The sequence below is a fragment of the Astatotilapia calliptera genome, chromosome 1 (assembly GCF_964374335.1).
Source record: "Astatotilapia calliptera chromosome 1, fAstCal68.1, whole genome shotgun sequence".
NCBI classification, from domain to species: Eukaryota; Metazoa; Chordata; class Actinopteri; order Cichliformes; family Cichlidae; genus Astatotilapia; species Astatotilapia calliptera.
In genome coordinates this window covers 9,055,292-9,062,286 of record NC_137422.1, presented here as the reverse complement: position 1 = coordinate 9,062,286, position 6,995 = coordinate 9,055,292, and the positions used below count along the sequence as shown (strand labels likewise).

At 41.0% G+C, this 6,995-nt stretch overlaps 1 long non-coding RNA gene across 2 annotated transcripts; it reads left to right on the top strand.

The window, feature by feature from the left end:
* Positions 1–606: 606 nt before the first annotated feature.
* On the top strand, positions 607–6,596 carry LOC145428904 (uncharacterized). 2 transcript variants are annotated; one of them, XR_013909242.1, is made up of 6 exons: positions 607–965; positions 4,051–4,211; positions 4,799–4,922; positions 5,128–5,333; positions 6,107–6,301; positions 6,445–6,596. It is a non-coding gene; the product is annotated as an uncharacterized LOC145428904 (long non-coding RNA). The 2 variants fall into 2 exon arrangements; XR_013909241.1 differs by having other exon boundaries at positions 4,799–4,959.
* The last annotated feature ends 399 nt before the right edge of the window (positions 6,597–6,995 follow it).

The window sequence follows — 6,995 nt, the reverse complement described above, 5'->3', positions numbered from 1 at the left end:
GACACCAAGAACTGCAGCAAGCGTTTGGTGCTAGAGGTCACATTTGGACTCTGGACCTCTGTGGAGTGTGCACATGATCTCATTACTGTCTAAAAATCCAAGGAGTGCTGAATCATTGAAAAATACACAGTAACAGGTGTGTAGCATCGCTAACTAGGTAGCAACAAGCCTCTAACACAGTGTGTGTATGCTAGCGGCTAATCTAGCAAACAAATGAACAGAGTGCTTTTAGGTGTTGCACAAGGATAAGATGATAAACTGTGTGTCTTTTTTATAATCACCTGCTTCAATTTACCTTAATCCAAGGAGTGCTCAGTGTGGGTAAATCTGCCATGAGCAGATAAAGTGGATGAGTGGGACTAGGTAGGTGTGCCGAAAACAGGCAACAAAGCTGACGCTGAAGAGTGTGCTGAGAACATAGTGGCGCCGCCAGCAGGTTTCCGGCTAGCAGGAAGACTTTGGCAGTCCCATTTTGTGAAAGCCAATAAAAAAATAGCTAGGTTTCCATGTGTCATTTGTGTGGAACAATGCTGCACAACAAGCTAAATAGATTTAAAAAAACGAAAAAAAAATTGTTGAACAACAGAAGATAAATATCCTTTTTTTCTATTTTCAACTGGCCGGCTGTGTGGTGCGCAGCCTTAAGAGGCCAGCATTCAGACCCCAGAGTTTAACGGCCAAGTTCGAGTCTCTGACGGTCCGTCTGCTATAGCGGGGTAGGCCGAGCGAAAGACGAAGCTCCGGGCTCCTCCTTTTTCTCGTTTCTCTTTTTTTCATTCACATTTATTTACATTTATTTAGATATCAAGCTGCAAGTAAAAGCTCAGGGAAACACTTTTAAGGCGCCCTTTAAGGTACCCTATATATGTCCTTTCACATCTTATCACTTCATACAGTGCTATGGACCAGTCTACACCTGCTACTTTCTGCACAAGCTTTTATCACACAAGACCCGCTGTTTACAGGTAAGAAATACAGTGTCAGTAATGTTAAAGTGGCTGTGTGGAGTAGCACAACCACTGCTAATATAACACTTTTCACATGCATTTCTACATATTACAGTGTCTTTTACCGTCTTTATGGTGCTAGCTTAAAGTCATGCTGTAAATGTTAGCTTGTAGTCAAACATATTCCGACCATGTTTGGACAGAAATATTGGCTTCTATCATGACTAGTTAACAGAGACATTAACTGCCCACGCGTTACTGTAATCCGATTACTTTTTTCAAGTAACGTGACACACTGTTTACAGCAACACTGTTTACAGCAATACTGCACAACAAGCTAAATAGATTTAAAAAAACGAAAAAAATTGTTGAACAACAGAAGATAAATGTCCTTTTTTTCTATTTTCGTCTGGCCGGCTGTGTGGTGCGCAGCATTAAGAGGCCAGCATTCAGACCCCAGAGTTTAACGGCCAAGTTCGAGTCTCTGACGGTCCGTCTGCTATAGCGGGTAGGCCGAGCGAAAGACGAAGCTCCGGCTCCTCCTTTTTCCAGCTTTTTTTTTTTCATTCACATTTACACTGAAGCTGTGTTCACATTCATCCTTTAATCATGACAAAACGTGAGGAATCACACTGAGGTGAGACCTTGACAACAGACAAATCAGAAGCCGACACCAATGATAAGAAAGAAATTCATTTACAGACACGTGAAAAAGCAGTTTAAGGTTCTAGATCTGGATGATTACAACACATCATTATTTATTTAAAGCAACCCAAAATGCACAAATGACTATAACCAAGTACATCCTGTGATTCAGCAGCTGATGGAACCAACTTTAGCAGCAAAAACTTGAGTTAATCATTTTTCATTAGTGTTTCACAGCCAGAGATGGGCAGTAACGCGGGGTAAAGCGTTACTGTAATCCAATTACTTTTTTCAATTAACGAGTAATGTAAGGGATTACTATTGCAAAAAAGGTAATTAGATTACTGTTACTTTCCCGTAAGCACGCTGCGTTACTGCGTTACTAAAAAATTTTTGGCCAGAGTGCCTCATGACAATAACAGCTGTGTGCAGATCAAGAATGGATAATCTATGGAGGAGTGCAGAGAGAGTATGACCGTGCAGTGTTTAAAGCGTGGAAGTACTGAGCTTACTTTGAGTTTGATTCCGTAAAAAGTGACAAAAACTTTTAGAAACTTCTTTTTACAGCGAAAAAACCCTTAACTTCAGAGCAAGCACCGAGTACGCTACTACGGGATTGGAAATTCACAGAGAGACTCGCGGATTCTTCCACAAATTTCTTCTAGTCAGGATGTTGCATATAATTTAATTTTTGCTTGATGCATAAAGTAAAAAGATTCAAACTAATAAAACAAGTTTTAAAAACAGACTTTTCCATTTGATTACATTTTGTATGATGGATGATGCAGAAAAAGTAGAATTGGGCTGAAAGATCTATTGCTTTATTACCTATTCAGGTCATAAATCATGTTTTTAAAAAGTAACTAAGTAATTAATTACTTTTGAAAATAAGTAATCAGTAAAGTAAGGGGATTACTTTTTAGGGGAAGTAATCAGTAATTAGTTACTGATTACTTTTATTCAAGTAACTTGACCAACACTGCTAGTTAAGTTACTACCATAGTTAATCCAGTTACGGGTAACATGATAGTGCTAACCCATAACCCCGAACTCTGTAATGCTGTAAATGATGAGTGATTTAAGTTAACACTAAACATTCAACAGTGTCTCCTGAACATTTATAATCAGGTGTGAGTCTGGCTGCATTGACTTTTGAAGATGCAAATTTAGCATGATGGCTGATGGTGCTGTGTAAGCTTCTACTTACCTTCTACACTGTGTTTAACACACATTTCAGAATAGCAAAAAGGAGCACTGTTGCTTCATCCTTAATACTTTAGAGGAGAACTGGACTGCAGATCAAAAGGTCCTTAATAGCTTTTTGTCCTCCCCGACCCTCAAAGCCAAACCAGCCATGAGAGCTGATGGGACAGGATTTGTAAAAGTGACATTATCAGAAAGAAAGGGGAGCAAGAATACTTGATGTTTGCATTCTTTAGAGAAAAGTATTTGAAAAGGCTGTCTGCTGTTTTGGATTGATGTCGTTCTCCGGAGGCTCAAAGAAGTAGGGCAGTGTCACGGTCCTTTTGGCAGCAGAAAGCTGCTGAGTGCTGGAAAGAAGCACGGCCACACCAGCTGAAATGTCTCACTGACACAGAAGCTGTTGGCCATCCTCTGTGTTGCCACTGTCTTCACCCTGCTGTTATTAAGTGTCAATAACATACATTTCTATGGAGCTAAGCTTGATGAGCGATGCCTTGTTGGCTGACATTTATGTCTTTGAGCGTGTGAGAAGTTTAATAATTATAAAACCACATGAGTTTGACAAATGTCCTTTTAACCGTCAGCTCATAGTGAAGCACACTGAGCCACCCGGAGCTATAATATCAAAATAGAAGCTGCTACCTTTGTCAAGAGTGGCTGGATCTGAGTGCATACTACTTTCAGTTATTCAAATTTTGCTGAATTTGTTCAAAGTCCTGTCTATGTGCAGAGAGTGTCTTCCAGAGGAATGGTTCTGTGGGGATTGTGATGTTCTACATCACGAACATCAGCCACTCCACAGCAGAGAAAGTGTTATTGATGTTTTTAAAGCCATTCCTCCAACCACATGTATTATTAGAGTGGACGGTCAAAATTGCACCAATATACAAGATATTTCCTCATGAGATTCACTCAATTTTGGTTTTCATATGTGTCTACAGCCAGTTAGAAAGAATCTATTTAAGTGGTTTTCTCTTTCTTGGTAGCTCGCATTCTGCCAACAGTAAAGCTTTGAAACTGCTCCTGTGGGTTGCGTAAACTTCACAGTATCAGCAGGAAAAATCGTGATTTTAATCGACATTAATAGTAAACAGCAACCTGCTATTTAGGTTTCTGTGATGGATTTGAACATAGTGTGATGGAGCATGTTTTCTGCCCTTGCTGTACAATCAGAACATGGTATTGCTTTAACAGAAGTCATCTGTGAAGGCAGTGGTGTATTATTCATGTTGTTTCTTTTTCTTTTTGGTCCAAGGACGTTATGATGTGCACCAGGCGATACACAGATGTCAAACATGGCAGCAGCAGTGCAGCCCTGATTTAAAGGACCTGGTTAGGAGTGGATATTGGCCAGCATCTGTCAACATGTCTACTCTTTACACTTTAGACCTCTTGAGCTCCTTCCTGGAACTAAAAGTATTTTCTCCATGATTCTCCAGGGAAGCTTTTGCAAAACTGTTGGAGCGTGGTACTACAGTGGCTTGCAAAAGTATTCGGCCCCTTGAACTTTTCCACATTTTGTCACATTACAGCCACAAACATGAATCAATTTTATTGGACTTCCACGTGAAAGACCAACACAAAGTGGTGCACACGTGAGAAGTGGAAGGAAAATCATACATGATTCCAAACATTTTTTACAAATAAATAACTGCAAAGTGGGGTGTGCGTAATTATTCAGCCCCCTGACTCAATACTTTGTAGAAGCACCTTTTGCTGCAGTTACAGCTGCCAGTCTTTTAGGGTCTGTCTCTACCAGCTTTGCACATCTAGAGACTGAAATCTTTGCCCATTCTTCTTTGCAAAACAGCTCCAGCTCAGTCAGATTAGATGGACAGCGTTTGTGAACAGCAGTTTCAGATCTTGCCACAGATCTGAGGGGGCGAATACTTTTGCAAGCAACTGCAAGTGTGGGGGAAGGCTGAGTGAAGTATTTCTTTGATATTGTTTTTCAATAAGCAGATGCAAATATTTACTCCTCTGTTATGTTTCTGTACATACAGACTGGGCGTGCCAAAAGCGATGCACTGCAGCACAGCTTTCTGGATGAGGAAGAGCAGCTGTGCTGTGATGTCAGCTTCAGCTGCCCAGCATGCACACCTGAAATGTTGGCGGTTTCAGTTGATGGTAACAGAAAGCTATATCACTTTCAGCAAAAAGAAAGGTGCTCATTGTTGATGTTCTTTGTGTTTGTGTGACATAATAGTTTTTACTATAGTAACCAAACGACTGTCTTCTGCAAGATGACTACTGTTAAATTAGAGTAAATGGAAAATCTTGTCATTTACTTTATAATTTCTTGCTATTTTATTATATTTGTTACATGTCGTAGACACGGGGAAGAGGCACATGTGGGGATTCCCAGTGGACAGCAGCACGAGAGACTTCAAGGAAGGCCTCCAAACTGGATGAAGAGGAGATGGAGGTCGCTGTGTGTCGACATGGATTGTGTCTTTTGTGTCACTTTCACTTCAGGGACGGCAAACTGTGGCGTGTTTCAGGAACGGTTACATGCCCGACAACTACACTTCTGAACAGGTCCAACTTTTGATTTGCACTCAGAATGATTACATCAAAGAGTTTAGTTAAAAACACTAAATGAAACCTGCAGACTTGCTTAAAGTGATTCGTATTCATGAGAAACTGGAGCGTCATTATCATTGAGTTTATTTCTTTCCCTGCTAAGCAACACCAAGTCTAGCCCTGATTGGCTGATATAAGTGACCACAGACCTGTCGCTGTGTCAGTTTGAATGGGTGATTAGAGACCAACACATGTTTGTTGCTGCTCCATGTTTTCTGCAACATTGTGTGTAGTTACTGCAGCTGTGTGTGCATTCTGCTGGCAGGAAACAAGTGAAAGAAAACTGGCGAGCATCCTGGAAGGAAAACTTAATCGGACATAACAAGTTAAAACAGTTTGCAAGCTTCAAGCCAAACTGCTGAATCTACCGTCCAGGTTCTCCTTGATAGCGTGACTCTGTGTTGTTCTCCTTCATTCTTCTGTCTCTGTCTGTCAAATCTCAGCGTATTATAAACCAACTGTTGTCACCCTCTGCTGCTCAGTGTGCTGGCTGTTTCCTCGGGAATCTCAACCACAAGAAAGTTTATACGAACGAAGCTAAAAAACCTGTGACAGTTTGTGAAACGTCATTAGCAGCAGTGAAATAAGTTAGTTAGTGAAATGATAGAGGCTATTTTATGCTGGAAAAATTCTTCCAGCACAAAGTGGCCCAATAAACGGAATTTTTTAATACAGAAATACATCTAATGATAAAAAGCAGAGAATTCATTGTCTGTTTTCCATTGCAGAGCTGGGATGCTCGTCTCCTCATGGAGCGCTCTCGAGCTGTGAAGTGTCCAGATATCAGCGCTCACCTGGCTGGTACCAAGAAGGTTCAGCAAGTGCTCCCCAGACCTGGAGTCCTGGACAGATTCTTCCCAGACCAGCCTCAAGCTGTGCAGCAGATCCGAGCGACATTGGCTGACCTCTACACTCTAGACATGGTGAGACAAAGGGCACGGTTTGTTCATTGTTTGGAAAATTTGGCATTAGATAATCCTCACCTGGGTGTTGCTGTTCAGTGTAAGCAATATCATTTGCATTTTATTCCTCTGATTTATTTCTCTGTGGTTGCGCTCGTCTACAGGGTCCAGAGAGGGACAAAACAGTATCAGTGGCCTTGTCAGCAGCAGAACGGTTTGTCTTGAAGTCTCAGCGAGAAGGAGGAGGTACAGCGGGCGGGGGGATAGAAGCATCTTTAAACATGTTGAAAACTTCTGTTTATTGCTCACCATTTGTTAAACTAGGGAAGTTTAAGCAGTGCATGTGTGGATCTGCACACACATGCAGTATTTTCTTGCATTCCATGTATGAGCTAGCCTCAGTCAAAACAGTGACGACACATACATGACTGCCTGCTGTTTTGCATTACTGTGTATCTACTGTGATTCATGCATGCTGTACTGTGACTGAGATAATAGTGTATATGAGACACACTTGACAACAACATTGATCAGGATGTGAAAAAGCTACCAGATACAAGTTGTCAGCAGGTTATGTCTGACTAACCACCCTGCCTTACATCACTCTGGGCTAATACTGTAAAAAGCAATCATTAGTTTTCTTTGTAATATCAGATCATTTGTTTTGATAAATACAAAGTCCAGTATCAGGGTTCATATGAGCTATTTTAGCAGT